General features: G+C 38.4%; 1 pseudogene; it reads left to right on the top strand.

Moving 5' to 3' along the window:
• Positions 1 to 13,792: 13,792 nt before the first annotated feature.
• On the top strand, positions 13,793 to 14,641 carry Sbds-ps1 (Sbds, ribosome maturation factor, pseudogene 1; annotated as a pseudogene).
• Positions 14,642 to 15,248: the final 607 nt, after the last annotated feature.

Below are 15,248 nucleotides of genomic sequence, written 5' to 3'. Positions count from 1 at the left end.
CCTGACATCAAAAAGCACTTACCATTCTAGGTTAATAGCCACTTAACTCATTATAGAAAGAAACGTAAAACAGCCTAGACGTTCCCTCAACAGGAGAACTGAGAATGGATAAAAATATGTGGTTCATTTCTTTCATTTTGTTTATTGGATATTTTTTATTTACATTTCAAATGTTATTTCCTTTCCCACTTTCCCATCCATAAGTCCCCTATCCCACCCCACTTCCCTTTTATATAAGGGTAATCCCTATCCCAAACAACTCCCCTTCCTGCTTCCCCATCAAAACATTCCCCTACACTAGGAAGTCCAGCCTTGGAAGGACCAAGGGCTTCTCCCATTGGTGCCCAACAGGGCCATCTTCTGCGATATATGAAGCTGGAGCCATGGGTCTGTCCATCTGTAGTCTTTGGGTAGTGGTTTAGTCCCTGGGAGCTCTGGATGGTTAGTATTGTTGTTCTTATGGGGTTGCAAGCCCCTTCAGCTCCTTCAATCCTTTCTCTAATTCCTCCCATTGGAGGCCGTTCACAGTTCAAAGGTTCACTGCCAGCATTTGCCTATGTGTTTTTTAAACTCTGGCTGAGCTTCTCAGGAGAGAGTTATATCAGGCTCCTGTCAGTATGCACTTCTTGGCTTCATCAATATTGTCTAGTTTTCGTGGCTGTGTATAGATAGGCTGTATCCCCAGGTGGGGCAAGCTCTGAAATTGCCATTCCTTTAGTCTCTGCTCCAAACTTTATCTCCATATCTCCTCTTTGAAAATTGTTGTTACCCCTTTTTAGGAGAACTGAAGCATCCACTCTTTGGTGCTCCTTCTTCTTGAGGTTCATGTGGTCTGTTTATTGTATCAGCTTTTGGACTAATATCCACTTATTAATGAGTGCAGACCATGTGTGTGTGTATGTGTGTGTGTGTGTGTGTGTTTGTGTGTGTGTGTGTGTGTGTGTGTGTGTGTGTGTGTTTGTGATTGGGTTACCTCACTCAGGATTTTTTTTTGTTCCATTTATTTGACTATGAATTTCATTAAGTCATTGTTTATGATAGCTGAGTAGTACTCCATTGTGTAGATGTACCACATTTTCTGTATCAATTCTTCTGTTGAAGTGCATTTGGGTTCATTCCAGCTTCTGACTATTATAAATAAGACTGCTTTGAACATAGTGGAGCATGTGTCTCTGTTGTATGTTGGAGGATCATTTGGGTATATGCCAATAGTGGTATAGCTGGATCCTCAGGTAATGCAATGAGGAATCTCCCAACTCATTTCCAGACTGGTTGTACCATCTTGCAATGCCACCAACAATGGAGGTGTGTTCCTCTTTCCCCACATCCTTGCAAGCATCTGTCTCTTACCTGAATTTCTGTTCTTAGCCATTCTGACAGGCTTGAGGTGGAATCTCAGGTTTGTTTTGATTTGCATTTCTGTGATGACTAAGGATATTGAACATTTCTTTAGGTATTTCTCAGCTGAGATTTCTTTATTTAGCTCTGTAACCCATTTTTAAATAGGATTATTTGGCTTTCTGGAGCAGACATTCTTGAGTTTTTTATATATTGGATATTAGCCCCCTATCCAATATAGGGTTGGTAAAGATATTTTACTAATGTGTTCATTACTGTTTTATCCTTAAGACATTTTCCTTTGCCTTACAGAAGCTTTGCAGTTTTATCAGCTCCCATTTGTCTATTCTTGACCTTAGAGCTTAAGCCATTGGTGTTTGGTTCAGGAAAATTTCCCCAGTGCCTATTTGTTCTAAGATAAGACTTTTTCTTCTATGAGTTTGTGTGTATATTGTTTTATGTGGAGGTCCTTGGTTCACTTGGACTTATGCTATGCACAAGGTGATAAGAGTGGGGCGATTTGCATTCTTCTACATGCCAGTTGAACCAGCACTACTTGTTGAAAATACTGTCTTTTTTCCACTGAATGATTTTAGCTCCTTTGTCAAAGATCAAGTGACTTTTGGTGTGTGGCTTCACTCCTGGGTCTTCAATTTATTTCCTTGATCTACCTGCCTGTCTCTGTATCAATACTATGCAATTTTTATCACTATTGCTTTGTAATACTGCATAAGATCAGGGATGATAATTCCCCCAGAAGTTCCTTTATTTTTAAGGATAGTTTTCGCTATCCTGAGTTTTTTGTTATTCCAAATGAATTTCCAAGTTGCACTTTCTAAGTATATGAAGAATTGAGTTCGAATTTTGATGGTAATTGTATTGAATCTGTAGATCAGATCTTTTTTGGCAAAATATCCATTTTTACTATCTTAATCCTGCCAATCCATAAGCATTGGAGGTCATTCCATCTTCTAAGATATTCAATTTCTTTCTTCAGAGGCTTGAAGTTCTTGTCATACAGATCTTTCACTTGATTGGATAGCGTCACACCCAGGTCTTTTATGTTGTTTGAGATGATTGGGAAGTGTGTCATTTCCCTAATTACTTTCTCAGCCTCTTTATCCTTTGAGTAAAAGAAGGCTATTGATTTGTTTGAGGTAATTTATATCCAGCCACTATGCTGAAGTTGTTTATCAGGCTTAGTAGTTCTCTGGTGGAACTTTTGGAGTCACTTAAGTATACTATCATATCATCTGCAAATAGTGACATTTTGTCTACTTCTTTTCCCACTTGTATCCCTGTGACCACATTTTGTTGTCTGATTTCTCTGCCTAGGATTTCTAGTACTATATTGAATAAGTAGGGAGAGAGTAGGGAGTCTTACCTAATTCATGATTTTCCTGAGAGTTCTTCAAATTTTTCTTCATTTAATTTGATGTTGGTTACTATTTGCTGTATATTGTTTTACTATATTTAGGTATGTTAAGTCCTGATCTTTCCAAGACTTTTAACATGAAGGCATGTTGAATTTTGTCCAATGCTTTCTTAGAATCTAATGAGATGATCATATATTTTTTTCTTTGAGTTTGTTTACATGGTGGATTACGTTGAAGGAGTTCCATATATTGAACCATCATTGCATCTCTGGAATGAAGCCTACTTGATTATGCTGGATAATCACTTTGATGTTTTCTTGGATTTGGTTTGTGAGAATTTTATTGAGTATTGTTGAGTCAATATTGAAAAGGGAAATTGGTCTAATTTTTTCTTTCTTTCTTAGGTCTTTTTATGCTTTAGGTGTAAGTGTAACTGTGGCTTTGTAGAAGAAATTGAGTGGTGCTCCTTCTGTTTCTATTTTGTGGAATAGGTTGGACAGTATGGGTATGAGGTCTTCTATGAAGGTCTGATAGAATTCTGTACTAAACCCATCTAGTCCTCTGCCATTTTTGGTTGGGACACTTTTAATAACCCCTTCTAATTCTTTAGGAGTTTTGGGACAGTCTAGATGGTTTATCTTATCCCAATTTAGCTCTGGTACCTGGTATATGTCTAGACAATTGTTCATTTCATCCAGATTTTTCAGTTTTGTTGAATATATAGTTTTGTAGTGGAATCTGATGATTTTGTGAATTTCTTCAGATTCTCTTGTTATGTCTCCCTCTTCATTTCTTATTTTATTGGATACATTCTCTGTGCTTTCTGTTTATTCTCGCTAAGGGTTTATCTATCTTGTTGGTTTTCTCAAAGAACCAGCACCTGGTTGTGTTGATTCTTTGTATAGTCCTTTTTCTTTCTACTTGTTTGATTTTAGCCCTGAGTTTGAGTATTTCCTGCTTTCTACTCCTCTTGGGTGTATTTGCTTCTTTTTGTTCTAGAGCTTTTAGGTATGCTGTCAACCTGCTAGTATATGTTCTCGTCAATTTCTTTTTGGAGGTACACAGAGCTTAGTTTTCCTCTTAGCACTGCTTTCATTGCGTCCCACAAGTTTAGGTATGTTCTGCTTTAATTTTCATTATATTCCAAAAATCTTTAATCTCTTTATCTCTTCCTTGGCCAAGTTATCATTGAGTAGAGTATTTTTCAGCTTCCATGTATATGTTGGTTTTCTGTCATTATTGTTTTTATTGAAGACCAGGTTACTCTGTAGTGATCTGAAGGGATGCATGGGATTATTTTAATCTTCTTTTATCTGTTGAGGCCTGTTTTGTGACTGATTATATGGTCAGTTCTTAGGAAGGTACCATGAGGGACTGATAAGAATGCATATTCTTTTGTTTTAGGATGAAATTTTCTATAAATATCTGTTAAATCCATTTGGTTCATAACGTGTTAGTTTCTCTATGTCTCTATTTAGATTCTGTTTCCATGACCTGTCCATTATGAGAGTAGAGTGGTGAAATCTCCCACTATTATTTTGTGAGGTACAATGTGTACTTTGAGCTTTAGTAAGGTTTCTTTTATGAATGTAGGTACCCTTGCATTTGGACCATAGATGTTCAGGATGGATAGTTCATCTTGGTGGATTTTTCCTTTGATGAATATGAATTATTCTTCCTTATCTTTTTTGATAATTTTTGGTTGATAGTCTATTTTATCTGATATTAGAATGGATACTCCAGCTTGTTTGTTTGGACCATTTGTTTGGAAAATTGTTTTCCAACTTTTACTCTGAGGTAGTGTCTCCCTTTTAACTGCAGTGTGTTTCTTGTATGCAGGAAAATGCTGGGTTATTTAAGTATCCAGCCTATGTCTTTTTATTGGGGAATTGAGTCCATTGATGTTAAGAAATATTAAAAGAATAGTGATTGTTGTTTCCTGTTACTTCTGTTGTTAGAGGTGGAATTAATGTTTGTTTGTCTCTCTTTTGGGTTCATTGCAAGATTACTTTCTTGATTTTTCTAGGGTGTAGTTTCTCTCCTTATGTTGGGCTTTTCCATCTATTATCCTTTGTAGTGCTCGATTTGTGGAAAGATACTGTATAAATTTGGTTTTATCATGGAATTTCTTGGTTTCTCCGTCTATGTTGATTGAGAGTTTTGCTGGATATATTAGCCTGGGCTGGCATTTGTGTTCTTTAGTGTCTGTATGACATCTGTCCAGGATCTTCTGGCTTTCATAGTCTCTGGAGAAAAGTCTGGTGTAACTCTGATAGACTGTCTTGATATGTTACTTGACCTCTTTTCCTTACTGCTTTTAATGTTCTTTCTTAATTTTGTGCATTTGGTGTTTCAAGACAGGAGGAATTTCCACTAGGACCAATCTATTTGGAGTTCTGTAGGCTTCTTGTATGTTTATGTGCATCTTTCTTTATGTTAGGGAAGTTTTCTTCTAAAATTTTGTTGACAATATTTACTAGCCCTTTAAATTGGGAGTCTTCTCTGTCTTCTATACCTATTATCCTTAGGTTTGATATTTTTATTGTGTCTTGCATTTCCTGGTTGTTTTGGGTTAGGTGGTTTTTGCATTTTACATTATCTTTGATAGTTGTGTCGATGTTTTCTATGGTGTCTTTTGCCCCTGAGATTCTGTCTTCTATATCTTGTATTCTATTTGTTATGCTTGTGTCTCTGACTCCTATTCTCTCTCCTAGGTTTTCTTTCTCCAGGGTTGAATCCCTTTTTGATTTCTCTATTCTGTCTATTTCTATTTTTAAATTCTGGATGATTTTGTTCAATTCCTTCTTTACCTATTTGGTTGTATTTTCCTGTAATTATTTAGCGGATTTTTGTGTTTCCCCTTTAAGGGTTTCTACTTGCTTACCTGTGTTGTCCTGTATTTATTTAGAGAGTTATTTATGTCCTTCTTAAAGTCCTCTATCATCATCATGAGATGTGATTTTTTTTTTTTTTGAGCTGGGGACCGAACCCAGGGCTTTGCACTTCCTAGGTAAGCGCTCTACCACTGAGCTAAATTCCCAGCCCCATGAGATGTGATTTTTAAATCCAAATCTTGCTTTTACAATGGGTTGGGATATCCAGTATATGTTTTGGTGAGAGAACTGGGCTCTGATGATGCCAAGTAGTGTTGGTTTCTGTTGATTAGGTTCCTATGCTTGCTTCTTGCCATCAGGTTGTCTATGTTGGTGGCTTGTCTTTCTGTCTCTGACAGTGGCTTAACCCTCCTGTAAGCCTGTGTGTCAGCACTCCTGTAGACCTTTTTGCTTTCAGCTATATCTTAGAACAGAGAGCTGCTCTTAGGTTTCTGTGACCTGATGCCTCCAGGCTTGGAGCAGAAGAGTTGTTCTTACATCTACTCTCAGGTGTGTCAGAGCTCCAGGCAACTGGCTTTTGACTGTTGGCAGAGGCAGACACCAGAAGGTTTCTGGCACAGCCTGCTCCTAGGTTCTTGTATCCAGAGTGCACTTGTTAGGATTTTCTTGGGCCAGCAATGTGAACAGAAGTGGTGGTGTCCTCTGAGATCTCAGGTTTTTCCCAGTTTCTGATAGTCCAGCTCTCCCCCGTGGGATTTGCATATAGAGATCTGTGGTATGGGTTCGGCTGCAGGTGTAGGCAGAAACCAGAAGTGCCATATCTCAGATGACTTCTGCATTTTTGTGTCCTGAGGTCACTAGTTGGGTGGCTTGGAGCAGAAGAGTTGGTCTTACCTCTGCTCTCAGATGTGTAGGTTGGACTGGCAACTGGCTTTCAGCTCTTGGTGCAGGCGGGAAACTGTGTTGTTCCTTTCTTAAATGGGGTATTAATCACCCTTTAAAAATATTTACAGGATGAAATTTGTAGACAATTGGATGAGACTAGAAAACATCTACTTGAGTAAGGTAACCTACACCCATGAAAGATATGTCATTCACTCATAAGAGGATATTGTTGTAAAACCAAAGAAGATGATGCTATCATCCACAGGCCCAGAGAGGCTAAGTATAAATGAGGGCTATAGTAAGGAATTTAAGGATCTCCTTGTTAAGGGGAACTCGAATTGATTTTCTTCAGATGGACTGTGGGAGATAATGCTTGGTTAGAGAAGTGATAAATGGTGGCAGGGAAGTGTGTAAATATTTTAAGAAATGACAGAAAATGGGGGCAGAATTTGGGGGAAAAAGTAGAAACCTAATCAGTAGAAAGTTCATGAAATCTATGAAAGCAGCACAGAATCTATCACTGTCAGGTTCCTAAAGGGACATGGACACAGCTATGAATCCTCAACTTCCAGTTTGTCTTGCTTGCAAAGTGTTCTGGGCATGGAACCTGTCATAATTATCATCAAAGTGAACAGAGAGATTTCATCTAGCAATTGAGGAAAACACATGCAGAATCCCACATGCAAACATAGCTAGAGTACTAAAAGTCATATAGACTGGAGAGGGAAATATCATAGGAATTGGATGAGTATGGACACCATGAGAACATGGGATAGAGAATCAAGTAACTGGGACTTATTGGGGGCTTACAGAGAGTAATGCACCTGTAGAGATGTGATCTGTTCCTTTGCATATATTTAACAGCTTTATAGCTTGATGTTACCATGGAAAGTCTGTCAGTATAAAGAAATAGAATAGAAAATGTTGTGTTCCCTTGATCCTTGAATATAGGACTGTGGATACTCTATCAGCTCCACCACAGGGTGCTGCTGGTTTGGGATGCAGGACTTGGGGATTGACTGAGCTTACCCTAAGCCATTGCTAGGTGAATGTTGGGGAGTAGAGAAGCCCCAGGAGCCTGCTTAGTGCTGGGAAAGCAAAGTCTGAGAGCTGAAGCTGGCTCTGGATACCTGAACCTGAGAAGAGGTTGGGGCAGTCTGGTTCTCAGACTGTTGGACACCCAGATGCTTCTGAGAGGCATGGAAGAGCCTAGATCAGTGTCATGGCCCAAGGGCTGGATGTAGTCCAGGGTTAGGGGAAAGTTTCAGGGGCATTCCATCTGGTCCCATGGTGAGAGTCTTTGTCTTGACAGCTACAGACATGGCTTGAGCGTGGTGGTGGTCATGGCTGCAAATAAAGAGACACCTTCTACAGGATACTAAATGATGGATCTATAGGTAAAGGTGTTCTCCATGGTTCCCGAAGGTGGATCCTGATGAAAAATGGCAGTCCATAGTTCTAAGGCATTTATTGTCATGGCAGAAATTGGATGTGTATAACCATACCCTCTTCTCCAGGTAAGCCTGAGATTAAACACCTTTTACCAGGAGGAAGGTCTAGGAAGAAAAGCTTATTGGCTACACTCTCCAGGTCTGTATATAGCTCATTAGCATGGAAATTCGTCTTGAGAAGACATGACCTGTGGTCATGTCCTTTTCATTATCTACATGTGGAGTACTTGGGGTGTTGCGTTTACTTGACTGATGGCCACAGATCTATGGGGGTAGGGGTGTTGTGTTTAGTGATAGGGGCTTGGTGGTCGGGAGCAGGCACAGCTCCTACTATCTCTTCAGGCTTTCGGAGGCTTCTAGCCTTAGCTCAACTGAGGACAACGGTTCCTTTCATGGTACTACACTTGCATCCTGACATCAAACTACAATGTTACCTAACCTCTCTGGATCTGTAGATTGTAGCAGGGTTATTTTTATTTTACAGCTTATAAGTGGATCTTTCCATTTATAAGTGAGTACATATCATGTTTGATTTTCTTGCCCTGGCTTTTCTCACTCACAATGTTTTTTGTTTGTTTATTTGTTCTAAGTCCATTCAACATGACTCTTTAGCCTATTCATGGGAACTTTCTCCTTATACTGGATTGCCTTTGTCTAGCATTGATATGATCAAATGTACCTATTCTTATTGTAACTTTTTATGCACTCTTAGTTTTTTAACCCTGGGATGTTAGAGCTTTCTGAAGGATGGTGGTAGGGGTGGTGGTGGTAATGGCAGATTCTTGTGCCAAGACAGGCGGTAAGGATATACTTGGGGAGGGATGTGGACAGGAACCTCTCAGATATAATATATAAGAAAATACTTTTTTAAAAAGATCAGAAAGGATGACACTAATGTAAAAATTTGAAGGATGCCTATTGTGGTTGCATTTCTTAATCTTTCACCATGGAGATGATGTAGCTATTAGCCCCTAGATTGTTAGTACTTAGGTTTTTAGTCTGTGTATCCTCTGGGAAATTAAACCAGCCAAGTCCAAATTTTATTTTGTAGAAAAAGATAATTTACTCCTAGGAAAATTTGCTATAAAATAAGTATGATAGTCATGTAATGTTGAGACATAGAGATGCAGCTCCCAGGCAGGGTCAAGTAAGAACTGGTGACAGGTGCAAGTAAGAGCTGGAATGTCACCCTTGAGAAGAAAATGTTTTTCTAACTTGGCCTTAAACTATGTTCTGCTGTGTCCTGTTTCTGTGGAAGCGATTCTCATGCTCTCTTGGTAATGGCGAGTATATTTTGATAAAAAGAAGAGGGATGATTTGTTACATGAATATTTTGAGGATAAATATTTGTTTAGTCATATTTCTTTGTTTAGTCTTGCCTCAGTTTTTCCTGGTATTGTGGGAATAACGATCTTATGGTATTTTGCCAAAATGGACATTGAAGTAATGCGTATCCCTATCTATATAAGAGTTAATAAACCTTGCAAGTGCGTGCAGTTGCTTCTGCCGTTGCTCTGCATCCCCTGTGTCCTGGTGGTGTGTGACCATACACAGGGCCCCCAGTGCACTAGATGTTGACAATGTAACTCCTCAGGAAAATGAGGAAGCCAGAGATACACTTTCTTGAATAAATAAATATGTGTAAAAATCATAATTGTACAAATTAAAGTATTTTAATGAATTGTCTGCAAACTGTATGTTACAGAATATGGCATGGAGGAGCTACCGTCCTGGAGATAATCATGCAAGTAAAATGAAGCAGCTGGGTCACAGGACAGGTTTTAAATACATTTTATGTGAAAGAGGATATTAATTGTACAAAAGAGATGATTGCACTGTGATAATTTCATCTCTCTCTTTTATATACTTCTGTCATATTTACCATTCATTATCACATGCATTTCTCCATTTTCTGCTTTCTTGTTCCTTTCTTCTTCTTAATAGTTTATATTTCTAAGAACTGTAGTGTCGCCATATGAGAAGCAAAAGTCAATAGTTTGGAGCTTTAAACAATACTATGCTGTGTGAGATCCAGTGGAAATGTAACACACTGGATACTTCTAGTCTCAGAGAATTAACATTTCTTGCAGAATGTAGGAGTAAGGCTTCCTAAAGATTCTCTCTTGAATCCTTCTGTATATACTGAAAGTCTATATGTTAGAAAGAAATTCCAGTGTGATTTTCCCTAAAAAAGTTTTACATAGGTGTGCCTTTAAATGTTCTTATGATTAGAGATATTGTTGGGAAAAAAAAGACCAGATTAATTTGAGTGTAATTTGTCAGTTGTGGAAAGTCCTTTTTGAGCTAAGCAAATTGGCCCACTCTGTATTACTGAACAAGCATAATTGTTGGTTTGGTTAGAGAGGACTAGGGTATTGTTTTTCAATAGCATTATAATTTGAATCCTTCTGCCTCAACCTCTTGATAAGTGGTTCGTAACATTCATAATGCTGCTAAACTTTAATTCAGTTCCTCAAGTTGTGGTGGCCCCCACTCATAAAATTATTTTTGTTGTTTGTAGTTTGCTGTATGTAAGCAGGTAAGTGTAGATAAAAGACCAGATTAGAGCCTGTGATTGAACAGTAGAAAAGGAATGTGGACTGATAGTTCTTGAGAGGTGGAAGAGATAGGAGAGAAAGGAGAAGGAAGAAAAGTGGAGGAAGAGAAGGAAGTCCCAGATCTGTGTGATTTTAAATAGCTATAGGTAGCTATGAATATGTAACAAGGGAAGGATAATTAGAGGACAATTTGTCTTATCTAGATGGGCAGATTATCTCAATATCAATTGGCTCTGAATTCATTTTCGGGCATTTTGCGGGTTGAGAATTTACTGATATTAATCTGTTTGACAAATTGCAAGCCTCTAGAGTTTTGATTTTATCGTGATATTTGGAATTTTGACTATAATCACAGGAGGCAGATGGCTCGGAATGTGAGCAGAGTCTGCAGCAAGAAAGCCTCAAGATTGGTGGTCTCTGCATGGGGCTAGCCATGGAGGCACTGAGATCACTGGGATCAGAGAGTAGCTAGAGTTAGCTTGGGATGGTGCATCATTTTTTTTTAATTATTTCCCACAACAACCTCGTAAATATAATTGTGCAACTTTTATGAAATGTAATGTAAATATCAGATATACGGCTCTATGAAAGTGCCATCTAGCCTCAATGGGGTTCAAACCTACAGGTTCAGAAGCCTACTTTTGAAAGATGGCCTAAGCATTAGAGATTTGCCCCTGCCACAGACCATGCTTCTGCACCTGTCCCTAACCAGGTGCCTATGCCTGCCATTGCATTTGAGTGCTAGGATTAAAGGCTGTACCTCCATATACTGTGATTTCTGTGATTTCTCTTTTTTGCTTGCTTTGTTCATTTTTATTTATTGACTTTAGGGAAGCTTTCTTGTAGGCCAAGGTGGCATTAAAAACTCCTTATAAAGGGGTTGGGGATTTAGCTCAGTGGTAGAGCGCTTGCCTAGGAAGCGCAAGGCCCTGGGTTCGGTCCCCAGCTCCGAAAAAAAGAACCAAAAAAAAAAAAAAAAAAGAAGGAGTGAAGAAAAACTCCTTATAAAAGGGAATAATTGAACTTCTAACTGTCCTGTTCACAGATGCCAGGTGCAGTGGTTTCCAGAATGCTGCATGGAGTCTGGAATACCACTGTTATCAGCTGAATTCTGCCTCTAATGTTCATTCATATACAATTTAACCCCTAATGTTAGGATACAATTTTCTTTGAAAATGGGACTGATTCTAATTCAAAATTCTGTAACCTTGCAAAGGCAAGAATCTTAAAAGGTAAAAGGCTAAAATATCTCTCAAATTACAATATAGGAAGCTTTAATGTTGAAACCATTAGAACCTAAATCACCTAACATCGCTAGGATAAGAAAGATCAGAGAACAGACTGTAAGCAATGGGGTTAAAAAACTAAATACTGAGGACTGAGTCCACAGCAAGTTATACTAAAAATAAAATTCTCAGTGGGGAAATGCGTAACTTTAAAGGCAAGTAGAAGCCTTTAAAGAGAAAACACAAAAATTCCTTAAAGAGTTGCAGGAAAACACAACCAAAAACGTGAAGTAATTAAATAAAACCATCCAGGATTTAAACATGGAAATAGAAACAATAAAGAAATCACAAAGAGAGACAACCCTGGAGATAGAAATCTATGAAAGAGATTAGGTGTCCTAGATGCAAACTTCATCAACAGAATACAAGAGATAAAAGAGAGAATCGTAGCAGCAGTAGATACCATAGAAAACATTGCCACAATAGTCAAAAGAAAATGCAAAATGCAAAAAGCTCCAAAGTGAAAACATCCCGGAAATCCAGAACACAATGGGAAGACCAAACATAATGATAATTGGTATAGAAGAGAGCAAAGATTTCAACTTAAAGAGCCACTAAACATCTTCAACATAGTTATAGAAGAAAACTCCCCTAACATAAAGAAAGAGATGCTCATGAATATACAGGAATCCTATAGAACTCCAAATAGATTTTACCAGAAAAGAAATTTCTCCTGTCACATAGTAGTCAAAAAACCAAATGTACAAAACTAAGAAAGAATATTAAGAGCAGTAAGAGAAAAAAAGGTCAAGTAACACATAAGAGCAGACCTATCAGAATTACACCAGACTTCCCAACAGAGACTATGAGAGCTAGAAGATCCTGGGCAGATATCATACAGATCCCAAGAGAACACAAAGGCCAGCCCAGGCTACTATACCCAGCAAAACTCTCAATTACCATAGTTGGAGAAACCAAGATATTCCATAGCAAAACCAAATTTACACAACATCTTTTAACAAATCCAGCCCTACAAGGGATAACAGATGGAAAACTCCAACACAATGAGAGAAACTACACCCTAGAAAACACAAGAAATTAATATTCTTTCAGAAAAACCCAGAAGAGGATAGCCACAGAAACATAATTCCACCTCTAACAACAAAGTAATAGGAAACCATAATCAATATTCCTTAGTATCTCTTAACATTAATGGACTGAATTTCCCAATAAAAAGACATAGACTAACAGACTTGATAAACAGGACTCAGCATTTTGCTCCATACAGTAAATAACCTCAGTGACTGTCTTAGTCTTCTCTAGAATCACAGCACTTATGGGTAGTCTATATATAGTAAGAGAATTCATAGATGTCTTACAGTCTACAGTCCAACTCCCCAGCAATGATCATCAGCAGCTATGAATGGAAGTCCAAGGATTTAGCAGTGACTTTATCCCACAAAGCAGGCAAGCAGAAAAAAAGAGTACTTCCTTCTTCTCATGTCTTTATGTCTCCAGCAGAGGTGTGTCCAAGATTAAAAGTGTGTACCACCTTGCCTGGATCTGGGACTTGCTTTGTCCCAGGTGACCTTGAATGCAGAGTTCTCCTTGCCTTAAGCTCCTGGGATTCATAGCCACTTTCCTCAAAATCTCCATAGCAAGGTCCAAGTCAGAAACTTGTATTACCCAGCCTCAAGATCAGGATCAAATGTAATCCTTCCAATTCTGGATTGTTGGTCATTCCAGATATAGTCAAGTTGACAACCAGGAATAGCCACTACAGTGACAAAGACACTACCTCAGAATAAAGGGCTGTAAAAAAATTTCCAAGCAAATGGTCCCAAGAAACATGATTGCATAGCCATTCTAATAGCAACTAAAATCGACTTTCAAACAAAAGTTTTGAAAAAAGTTAAGGAAGGACACTTCACACTCATCAAAGAAAAAAATCTAACAAGAGGAACTATCAATTCTGAACATCTATGCCCAAATGCAAGGGCACACGCATTCATAAAATGAACTTAATAAAGCATACTTCTTGGGAATTAAGGTTTCCAATGTCACAGGGTTGTTTCAGCTGAGCACTTGGAATCCCTGTGAGCTTGATATCTGTAAGTAATCGCCATGTCAATCACCCCCGTGAACCATATCTGACTGACCAATGTGACCTTGTTACAGATGAAGCAGGAAGGAAAGCACTTCGAACTTGCCTCCTATAGAAACAAAGTCATTGGATGACCTGGTGGAGTGGCGTGGAGAAAGACATTGATGAATTTCTGCAGACTTATTCATTGTTTGTCAAAGTTTTCAAATGTCTGGTTGCCAAGAAGAAAGACTTCATTAATGCATTTGGTACAGATGACCAGACTCTAATCTGCAAGCACATTTTGACTAAAGGAGAAGTTTATGTGTCAGATAAAAAGAACACACAGCTGGAGCAGATGTTTAGGGATATTGCCACCACTGTGGCCTACAAGTGTGTGAAACTGGAAACAAAGAGACTCTACTGCATTATCCTCAGTGAGAGAGCCACAAAGGACATCCACTACCTTGTCAAATCAGAGCACAAAGCAGCAGGCTTTGGAAGTGATAAAGCAGGTGAAAGAGAAAATGAAGATAGAGCAGGCCCACATGCATTTGCATTTTATCCTTCCAGTGAATGAAGGGAAGAACCTGAAAGACAATCTGAAGCCATTAAAGAAGGTCGTCGTAGAGAGTGAGGACTACAACCGACAGCTGGAGATCATATGTCTTATTGATCCAGGCTACTTCAGAGAAATTGATGAGATGGTAAAAAAGGAAACCAAAAGCAAGGGTATTCTGGTAGTGCTGAGTCTGAAAGATGTGGAGGAAGGAGATGAGAAGGTTGAAGGACTCCATGCAGCTCCTCAGCTGCAGCATAACAGTGAACTTTTGTTCCTAATTGCAGCTGCATGTTGCTTGTTTCTGTTACCTGCCAAAAGTTCTGCTTAATGTGCCACTTTCCATTTTGTGTTAAACATTTGCCTAGGTACATGGGTATTTTTGTTGTCAACTGGGGTTTCCAGCAAAAATGAAAAAAAAACCCAAAATACAGAGTTCAGAACAGCTGTCACTGCTGTGTATACTTTTCTATTTCCAAAGGTAAGACCAGAGATAATGTTAGTGGATAAGAAGGTAGATTTAGTACCTGGCAGATCTTTGGAGAGGGCTCTATATAACAATGGGGGGTAGTGCTTGCTGGGAAGGAAGATGTGGTGTTTCCACATAATGAAGTCCAAGTCTAGGGTGCGAGTTTCAACAAGCATGGTAACACTACTGACAGATAATTCTTGGAAAAATATATAAAGTCATTTAATACTAACTATTAAAAGTTTATTATATATGTTAGGTTCAGTAAAATTTTATGTCAAAACATAAATTGCACCACACACAATAATATCAAGAGGTTTCAAAACCCCCTCTCATCAATAGACAGGTCATTGGAACAGAAATTAACAGAGACACAGTGAACTTAACTGAAGTTATAGACAAATAGATTTAACAGATATTTATAGAACATTTCATCCAAAAAAAAAAAAAGAATATAACTTCTTCTCAG

Source organism: Rattus norvegicus, chromosome 7 (assembly GCF_036323735.1).
Source record: "Rattus norvegicus strain BN/NHsdMcwi chromosome 7, GRCr8, whole genome shotgun sequence".
In the NCBI taxonomy this organism is placed as follows: domain Eukaryota; kingdom Metazoa; phylum Chordata; class Mammalia; order Rodentia; family Muridae; genus Rattus; species Rattus norvegicus.
This window is presented reverse-complemented; position numbering and strand designations above follow the sequence as displayed.